Genomic DNA, 10,555 nt, shown 5'->3' with positions numbered 1-10,555 from the left:
TAGTTCAAGAGGGTTTCAGCCATGAAAAGAATAGGAAAGGGGTCCCCACTACCCAGGGAGGGAGAGGAAAGCTCAGAACCCCACAGATGACAGCTGTGGGTGCTTAGTTCCCCTGGGATTCTCTCCTGCTCCACAGGGAACAGGTTAAGTCCTGGTGGACTTCGCACTGTCATTTCCTGACCCTATGACCCTTGGCAAGTGTCTTCGTTTCTTCTGCTATACAAATGGAGATGCTTCCATGAAACGGTTTGTATAAGAATTAAAGACCTCAGTGCTAAGTAAACGGGTAGTAAATACTGTGTGTGTACCTGCCAAGCCCACGCAGGTGTGTGTATTTAAACAAGGCAACCCTTTACTGCAGGCATGGCTGTCATTTGGGCCATAGAATGCCTGATTACAGTCACTTGAAATACTAATTTTAAAAGTTCAGATTCTTCAGAGCTTAGCCTTGGCTTGTGATTCAGTAGGTCTGGGAGTGGGCAGAGAATCAGGCCTGAAAACTTCTATTTCTCTACAGCAAAGAGAGTTGGAGCCTCCAGCCGATAGGAGACAGGGACCCAGTCTTGGAAAAGATATTCCAGGGACTTGAACCAAAACAACAGCAGCAGCAACAACAACAAACCCTTGATGGCATCAAAGGAAAAAGGTGACCAGAAGCATCACTCCGAGCTGACGTCTATACTTAAGATTAGTGTGTCCTTTAAAAGGTTGCCTACATGGATTCAGTAAGAGAAACAAACAGGCCATATCATTGTTTCTGCTATGAGCTCTGAGTGTGGAAAGACCCAATTTTTGTTTTGTCATCTACTGAGGTCTATTGTTAGTGTGTGACCTTTTCATTTCATATTTTTTTCCCTTTCTTTGTTGGGGGAGGATTGTGTTCTGAATGGTAAAAAACAAACAAGCAAGTAAACAAACAAACAAAATCAAGGGAATTTGTGGAACATTTTGTAGAACAAAACTGAATTCAAAAACTGACAACTGCCCAGAGGGTTAAAAGGAAAGGTTTTTCACTTTCCTGGGGGAGAGGGGCGAGATCCAAAATCTTGAAGGTTTTACTCTGGAAGGAGACTCTAACAGGAGGAGCATGTGGCCAAGCAGACCTTCCTTCTAGAACCCCCTGGATCCCTGCTTGAATGGCCAGGTTGCCTGAGAGCCAGGTCTGGGTAGGTTTGCCCAGGGTAGGTTTGAGTGTGCAGAGCAGCTGAGCCTAGCTGGATGCTTTAATGAGATAGGCAGCTACATGAAACAACAAAAGGGAGATAAATGTAGAAAGAGCAAGAACTACAAACATAACAATAGAGTGTTGGCTCTATGTGACCAGAGCCTTCTCGCTCTCATCCATGGCGCCTGTAGCAGGAAAGCTCTGTACCACAGCTCAAAGGGCTGGGGCACTGGAAGGACCCACAACGAGTCACTGCTGCTCCAATCCCACTCCCTTGACCTCTTGACCCTTGCATCTGGGAATCTGGGGGCAGACTCCGTGTTATCTTCATCCATGACCCTCCTTATTGTTTAGCTATCTGCTGAGAGCCTTCCCGGCCCAGCCTTTGCTTACACTGACTCTTCCTGGTAGACCAGTAAGCCAGGACATCCATAAACCAAGTGAGACCATCTGTGAGGTGTTTTGTTCCCTCCTGGGTTCCTAGTAGCTTGCACTGTGTCCTTCTCTCCTCAGATTAAAGGTCCACTCAAGTCACCTGCTGCCAGAAACCTTCTGGTGCTCCTTACTGCCTGTGAAATCCTTCACTGTCAGCCTCAAATTACCTTTAGGACTAAACTCCCATTCTTGCACTCTTCCCTGCCCCAAACCCACCACAGCTTCCAGGCTGCTGAGGAGAGCAGGTTGGTTATGTGTTACTCTGTTTCCTGTTCTTTTAATGAAATTCCTAGGGCTAGATAATTTATAAAGAAAAAGGGTTTGCTTAGCTCATAGTTCCACAGTGTCAAGGGTGTAGCATCAACTGACATCACAATGGCATAGTACAGGACAGGAAGTAGGGGCATGGCGGCAGGGTCTCAGAAAAGTTCTGCTAATCTTTCTTAAGGGTAAGCTTTCCAATGACCTAACTCCCTCTTTCTAGACCCTACCTCTTAGAGATCAAGTGACCTTGTACTGCTGCAGCAGAAACCAAGTTTCCAGGATATGAATCTTTGAAGGTCGCTGTGGTAGTTTGAATAGGTGTGGACCTCATAGACTTATGTGTTTGAAAGCTTGGCTCAGGGAGAGTGGCACACTTAGGAGGTGTGGCCTTGTTAGAGAAGGTGTGGCTTTGATGGAGGAAGTGTGTCACCGTGGGGGCAGGCTTTGAGGTCTCTTATGCTCAAGCTCTGCCCAGTGTGGAACTCAGTTTCTCCTTGCTATCTGTGGATCAACACGTAGAACTCTCAGCATCTCCAGCATCATGTCTGCCTGCACACTGCCATGCTTTCCACCATGATAATAGGCTAAACCTCTGAAACTGTCAGTCAGGCCCAAAATATGTTTTCTTTTATAAGAGTTGCCTTGGTCACAGTGTCTTTTCACAGCAATAAAACCCCAACTCAGGCAGTCGCATGCAAACTCTCACTTTATATTCAGCCATATTTCACATCATAAGACACAGATAGGCACTGGCCTAGATATTAGGAGATCATGTTTGCTATGGCTTGAATGTGTCCCCAGACTCCTGTGATGGAAGCCTGATTCCAGGTTCAACATTGTGGGAGGCACGTTTTCTCAGAGGAGGTGGGGGCATGATGCACTTGCCCCCATGAGTGGAGCGATGTCATAATCACAGGAGTGGGTGGATTTATTATAAATATGAAATTGGCCTCCTCCTGCCCTCTACCACACAATGATGCCACAGAAAAGGCTTTGCCAAATGTCCATGTCATGCTCTTGATATAGCTGTCCTCCAGAGCTACACGCCAAGTACATTTATATTGTTTGTAAATTATCTAGTCCCAGATAGTCTGTTTCAACAGCAGACAATGGACTCCAGTCTCCTGTTCTGTTGCACATGGCCTTGCAGGTCCTTGGTCTTCACTAGGTATCAAAGTCCTCATGTGCAGAATGCATCTATTGATCAGCCCATCTGTAGAGGCCTTGCCCACTGCTCCCAGCCTATCCTGTTGACACAGCTGCCTTTGTGATTCAGAAGAACTGGGGGGACTCAATTGCTCAGAGGACAATGGATTGTAGGATGTTTGCTCTTGTTAAAGATTGGCAAGAACCTAGAACCTTCCTTTGAGCAAAGGCGTCTCACAAGGAAGAAACGTACATCACTATTCAAGAAGCAACAAAGAGTGTTTTACTTTGTGCTTGAGATGACCATCATGGAAGCTGCTGGAGACTCAAAGATGGACAGGAAACAGTCCCTGCTCAGAAAAGCTCAAAGACAACTAGGAAATATAAAGATACCCAAGTGTGGTTGCATGAGTAGGTGTAGTCATGGGATACAGTTAGAATCTCACTGGAAAGGACTTCATGAAGGTGGGGTTCTTGGAGCTGTGTGTGGAGGATCGAGTCTGACTTGGCTACATGCACTCTAGAAATGGGAGACTACAGGAAGCTGTTGAGCAGCCACATGACCAATTAGATTTGAGTTTTGGAAAAATTGCCCATGATAGCCATATAATGAAGGAGAGACTGGAGCAGGGAGGCCAGAGAGGAGGTGGCAGTGATGGTCCAGCCAACTCCTTCTGAGGTCGTGTGGGTCTATGCATGACAATTACAGAGCCCTTGAGAAATGAGAGCATCACCGAAAAGGAATTGTTCTGTAGACTCAGGTATATGGAACTTTGTTTGCTTTTTGAGACAGGGTTTCTCTTTGTAGCCTGGGCTCAATCTATAGACAAGGGTTTTCATGAACCAAGAGATCTGCCTGCTTCTGCATCCCAAATACTGGGATTAAAGGCGTGTGCCACCACCACCCGGCAACACTTGGGTGTTTTAATGAGTCAATGTAGTTTATCTGTGGAAATACCATCCCCTCTGTTCTCCTCAGTTTACTGAGTTTCTTCACCTCACCCCTTCTCCCAAAGCACTCTGGATCACTCTACCCTCAGGGTGAAATCCTATTTGAAGGAAGTCCTTTGGGCGTTCTGGGATGGACACCTCCTTGCTGACGGACTGGTTCCTACACTTGTAGAACATTTATCATTGTGGCGCTTCAGAAACTACAGAGCTGTAGCAGACCCTAGTAATTATAGGTCATCAACCCCCTCAGTGGAAGTCAGGGTTGACTGGTGCTGTCTGTATCTCATTTGTGCACCCTGGTTTACAAGTAGCAGCTTCCTCCTTAGCCCCACTCCCAGTGACGTGTCATCTACCTTCTCACAGACGGTGTAGATTCAAGGCCTTGAGTTCCACACAGTCATCCTGCACACAGGGCTGGACTATCTCATCTACCTTTGCACTAAACGTCTAGGCTACAGGTCATTTTCCTTTAGCTCATTAGCTGTTAGGAAGCTTGACATCATACTGACTTTTCTCCCTCATACCTGCCCTTTAAAAGCCTTCCATGACCAAGTGTCCTGCTCTGAGTTTTTGTCTGTTGTACCTGTGTGCTGTGTCCATCTATCTGACTATGTCTATGAGTGTTCACACTAACTGTGTGATGGGTCCTTCACGGGCTGTTTAAGGCTGAAAATCAGGGCCTTTGGTTATGAGAGATGCTACCATTTTCTTTAAAATCACATCTCCCTTCCACTTAGTGGATCTCAATGACTTAGATGGTGAGGCTCTGGGCTAATCCTCTCATGTCTCTGGTTTTGAATCAGAAGTGCTATCTCTGTCTCTACCTCACCCCATACTTTCTCTAGTTTGCTGAATGACTTTCTGAACAAACCTTCTAAACTTTCTACTGAATTTTAGTTTTTGCTTAGGACTTTGTTGTTGTTTGTTGTTGGATTTCTTTTGTTTGGTTGGTTTTTTTTGTTGTTTGGTTTTTTTTAAGACATTATTTCTCTGTATAGCCCTGGGCTGTTCTGAAACTCATTCTGTAGATTTGTCTGGCCTCTAACTCAGAGATCCACCTGCCTCTGCCACCTGAGTGCTGGAATCAAAGGCATGTGTCACTACTGTCCCACCTTGATTAGGACTTTTTAACTCCTCAAAGTTCTTTTAAAACAAATACTCGCCAGGCGTGGCGGCACTCGCCTTTAATCCCAGCACTTGGGAGGCAAAGGCAGGCAGATTTCTGAGTTCAAGGCCAGCCTGGTCTACAAAGTGAGTTCCAGGACAGCCAGGGCTATACAGAGAAAACCTGTCTCGAAAAACCAAACCAAAACAAATACTCTTTGTTTTGCTTCATGTTCCTGTTTCACAGACTCAGTATCTCTCCTTTCTGTCTGCAAACATTGTAAGCTTTATAGGGGGCTGGAGAGAGAGTGCAGTGCTTAGCAGCACTTCCAGAGGACCTTGTTTGATTCCAGGCACCCACATGGCAACTTACAACTGTCTACCACTCTAATTCCAGGAGACCCAATGCCCTCATCTGGCCTTCACAGACATCAGGCATACACACAGACAGGCGAAACACCCCTACATCCAGAATAATAAAGTAAAAAATATAAAATAAACTCTGAAAGTTAAAGTTTCCGTGGGATTTTCTTATGCTTCTTACAGTCTTGCCCCTTGTGTCTCTTCTGTTTATGTGTTTTATCCCCCTTTTCGTCCTAAGTCTTTTTTCTGAAGGTGGGCAATCCTTGCTGTTTTGGAATGAGTTACTTGAATATTAATTAGGAGCTCCTGTCAGCACGTGGGCTTTTCTGTTCTCAGCCATGCTTTGTGCAGCTCTTCCAAGTGGGGCTATCTGTAGGTGGTCCCTCCTGGCTGGTTCATTTTCCCAGCAGCAGTCTTAGCTGGATGTCTGTCTGGATGCACAAGCCCAACTCACAGAGAGGTGTGCCGGCTTGCATCTCACTTCCAGAATAAAAAAGTCTTGGCCATCCATTTATCATTATCATCATTATTATTGTTGTTGTTTGTTATAGTAGTCTTAGTTGTTGGTTGTTGGGAACAAAATAAAGGGGGGGCCTGGGGGCCCTGGGGAAAAGTGGGGAGGAAAAATATGCCACGTCTGGCCAGAGTTCCTGTACTCTGGGCAGGCAGACACGGGGAGACTGCCAGGCACTTTTCCACTTGGCCTTGGGTGAGCATGCCTGACCCACGCAGCAGAGGGTGGGGGGGGGGTGGAGAAAGGGGCAGACCCCAACCGACCGCCCCCCCCCCCCAAGCTACCTTGCTAAAGCCCCATGGTTGCAGTAGAGAGGGAATAGGGGAAAGAAATTCCCAACACTGACCAGAGTGCGCAGCAGGCCTTGAAGGAGCAGAGACTCTCTATGGTTTAAGAGCTTTATTATAGAAATGCAGGGAGAGAGAGAGAGAGAGAAGAGGAAAAGACAGAGAGAAAGGGAAGAGGAGAGAGAAGTGAGAGATGAGAGGACAAAGGAGTAAGAGAGCGAGGTGGGGGCTGAACAGCCCTTTTTATGGTCTTCACTGTTGCTAGGTAACTGGGAAGGAGTTTAGCCTGAAGGTCAGAAGCTTGGGCCATTGCTTACATGACTACTGACCATGCTTCTCTTGTGGGGGCTGTGGGAGGTGGTACCTTAGGCAGGGGCCGGAGTTCCAGGAACATGAGGGAACGCCTACCGTGTCATGTAGGTGAATTATGACCATCAGGGTTCAGACCTCAGCTCGCCTGGATACCAGCCTGCAATTCCCCACAGTTGGTGATGGTGCTGGTGGTGCTGGTGGTATATTGGTCACTCCAAATCCAAAGCAGTTCCATCTCTCTTTCTGCACCAAGTGCCCCCGCCCCCTGCTTTGGTGGGGTGATCACTCCTCGTGGATGGTACCGTACGCTTCTGGTTCCTTAGTTTTTCTGAGGCTGTGAAACTCACCCTGCTGACTTCATGACATTTTCTCCCCTTTCCCGATTTTGATTTTAATGTCCCTGGTATGTTAATCAACTGCCACTCATCCAGCTGCAGCTTATGAAGGTACATACATCATTCTTAAAAGTGGCTAGTCCTGTTCTCATTGTTTTTATGGATATTTATCCTTTTAATTCATGTTCTACCATTTCTTCTGGGATGAAGTTAGAGGCAGTTGCAGCCTTTCCAAACTGGTTTCTCCCACTCGTCAGTGTGTACTTAGGATTCCTCTGTGTGTTTTGCCACCTCCAAATATGCTACCACTGATGTGTCTACCTGGAGCAGCACATCTTGATTTCCTCCGGGTTTTAATTATGATAAACAAAGCTGACCGAAGCATTAAAGTGTGGGCAAAAGTGTTCTGCACGCTGCAGTAAGGAGGAAGGAGTTACACTATTGTGTCTTATGGTAAAAGTATGCTTTCTTGTTTGAGTGTGAAAATGTGTTCCAGAATGGCCACCCAGTTTGCATTTCCAGCAGCAATGAGTGAGGGACCCCGTGGCTCATGTCCTCACCAGCAATTGATGTCACTGGTGTTCTATAACAGTTCTTAAATGCTCTTCTATGTTTGTTGGTTAGTTTCATACAGGGTCTCTCTCTGTAGCTCTGGCTGTCCTGGAACTCACTCTGTAGATCAGGCTGGCCTCAAACTCACAGAGATGTGCCTGCCTTGGCCTTCCAAGCACTGGGATTCGAGCTGTGCTCTAATTCCACCACTTGTGTCCGTTCTGCATCTGCCACCACTGACCACGCTTCTTGGTCTGAGTTATATCTTTCCACCATTGGATAGTCCTGATAAATTCTTGCATTGCAGATATTGTGAATGTTTCCTCACTGGATATCTTTGCCTGTCTGTAATATGCCAAGCTTTGCTCGGGATGTGGTGACTTGGAAGGAGACGTCTATAATGTGAACGGAACAACATTCAGTCTCCTCTTGGGGCCAGGCTCTTCTGGGGGCTTTACACAGTTTTGTCTGCTCTCTCTGGAGGGAATAGAAACAGTCTTTGTGGAACATGGGGCACTTCCCTCTAACCCTTTAGTGAGACTCTTGCCCTCCCTGGTTACTGGCTTATGCCACTGCTCAGCTGAAGGATCTAGAAGACCACCTGCAGCTCTCTGCAGTGCCCTCTCAGAAATGTTCTCCAATACACCACCCTGCAGAGACCTCGGGCTTGACCTCCCCAGCTGCCTAGCTCATCTCTGAAATGCCTCTTGCCTCCATTCTGTCCACCCAGGGTAGAGACCACAGGCTCTCCTCCTGTGCTTCCCTACCCAGGAATCACCTTGTTGCCTGGCTACCCCTCCCTAAGACTGTGACCCAACGAGAAGCTGGATCTGCCTTGGGGAAGCTGAACAGTGGAATGGACTGGTAGGTAGAGAGGTATGGAACCATTGGGAAAGCAACCACAACATTGGTGCTATTTGGATTATTAAAGTCTGTGCTATTTTTCTTATTTAAAAAGCCCTTCAGGCTGGAGAGATGGCTCAGTGGTTAACAGCATAGGCTGCTCTTCCAGAAGACCTAGGTTCTATTCCCAGCGCCCTCATGGCAGCTCACAGTCATGCGTAACTCCAGTTCCAGAAGATTCAACACCCTCTTCTGATGTTCCCAGGTACCAGGAACAACTGTGATGCACAGACACACACTTATATTCATAAAATAAAAATAAAATTAAAAATCTTCATCTGTTTGCCACTCAATGTTGTTGTTGTTGTTGTTGTTATTTTCAATGTCTTTAAAACCTTGGGAGGATGAAAGCTGCAAACTTAGGGATCTGCCTGGAATTTAAGAAAGGCCAGGAGTGGAGTGACTCCCTGGCTCTGCACCTCTGCTCTCCCACAGCTTCTGGTCCATTCTGCTGCTGGATTATCCGATCGCACAGGGATGGAGGTTTGCTTCTCTCACACCCAAAGCTATGTCCTTTGAGCACCAGCACTTCAAGAACTCATCTTCATGTTAGTGTTCTTCTTAAAATCCACTGCACAATTCCATGCCTTGCTTAGTAAACAAAATATACTGCCACGGCCACCACTGATAACACACACAGGCATTAATATGATTCTAAGTGCTTTTCATGTATCGATTAACCTAATTCTCACAAACAACCAGTGAAATATATGCATGTGTTATCAACATGCAGTTAAGAATTAGTGTAAGGCTTTTATCAACATGTAGTGGATGAGGAAACATACACAGGAGATTAAGAATTTGTGTAAGGCAAAGAATTGCCCAACACAACTCTATCTTTTTATTGGCAATGCAGAGATAGAGCCAGGGTTCTGAGCTGTTAAACCACACCAAGCCATGGATGAGACCAGTCTGATAGCTGAGCCTAGATTCCCTTCAGAGTTAGGGTCTTTGTGTTCATAGTTGGGCTCCTGCTGGCAGCAATTTGTGCATGCATATGAGAGCCCATGAGGAAGCAAATTCTGGAGGTGCTACTGGGAGAGAAAGGACAGGGGAGCAGGCCTGGGGAAAATGGGGACAAGTGGGGGGAAGGGACGGTGGGTGGTAGAGTGTGTTGGGGTGCATGGATGGTGACTCTGTCAATATGGAGCATTGGAGATTGAGTGGATCTCTTCAGACTTGAGTTCACCTGTACTGACTAGGTAATCCTTATAGTTACCCAACCCCATCATGTGTTAACTAACACATCAATAGAACAGAGGAAAATAGAAACCAATACACAACATATAGAAGTGACTGGCTCAAATATGTGCACAAAGTGCTTAGCAGAATGCCCAGAATGCGGTGGACTGTAAATTCAGCAAATGGTTTTGGTTGCTTCTAATGGTGACTTGCTAAAGTGAAGCCAAGAGGCACACTTGCCTCTGGTTACATAATCTGTCCTGTCCAGGAATTTCAATCAAATCTCAGAGCCATGCAACTGACAGTTCTGATCTCCTCTATCCAGCGAACCCTTGTTTTCTAAGAGGAGAACCTCTGGTGCTCATTCTCCTATGAGCCCCATCCCCCCATTTCTACACCCTTGGGTGGCTTCACTGGGCACAGCCCTGTCCATTCTGGCTCCCTGGGTCTTCATTTGCAGAGCTTGGTTCTAGGTAGTCACATGGTGGTCCTCACTGTGCCCAGCTCTCTCTGGTAAGGAACAGGTAGCCTGAACATTGATGGCCTTTGCTGGCCACTCTGAAAGCTAGTAGGTCTGAAGGGAGGCTAGAGGTCCTAAACCAGAGCCTACTAGAGACAGTGGCAGACCAGTGTGGCTCAGGGACACTAGACCTGGCAGCACATGGTGATGGTCTGTAGAATCTACTCTGGCCCAGCTGTGGACCCTGGTCAGCACTAACAGCAGGGATTGACATCCTTCAAGAAGACTATGGGGTGAATCAGGGATACTGAGGTTGGCCCACATGACCAAGGATGCGGCACTTTTCCAGGCACTGTGGTAAGGGAAGGGAGAATTAGAAAGATGAGGAGAAGAAAGCAGAGCACAGGGTTTAAGGGTCTTGGATCCGAACAGAAGCCTGAGGAACACTGGTTTAGTGACTAATCTGCAGTGGAGAATTGGGAAAGAGAAGTTATTTCACTATGCTTAAATATTGTATCTATTAATTAAGGGGAAATGATCCCAAAGGATTTTCTACGTTCTTCCTTTCTCATTAAAACCCAT

At 46.6% G+C, this 10,555-nt stretch overlaps 1 long non-coding RNA gene across 1 annotated transcript; it reads left to right on the top strand.

Annotated features, from left to right (window-relative positions):
- The first annotated feature begins 659 nt into the window (after positions 1-659).
- Positions 660-8,614, top strand: Gm38530. The gene is made up of 3 exons (XR_867496.3): positions 660-2,049; positions 8,159-8,292; positions 8,387-8,614. It is a non-coding gene; the product is annotated as a predicted gene, 38530 (long non-coding RNA).
- Positions 8,615-10,555: the final 1,941 nt, after the last annotated feature.

This window comes from Mus musculus, chromosome 3, assembly GCF_000001635.26.
Source record: "Mus musculus strain C57BL/6J chromosome 3, GRCm38.p6 C57BL/6J".
Lineage (NCBI taxonomy): Eukaryota > Metazoa > Chordata > Mammalia > Rodentia > Muridae > Mus > Mus musculus.
The sequence above is the reverse complement of the archived record's forward strand: the minus strand, read 5'-3'. Positions and strand labels throughout refer to the sequence as shown.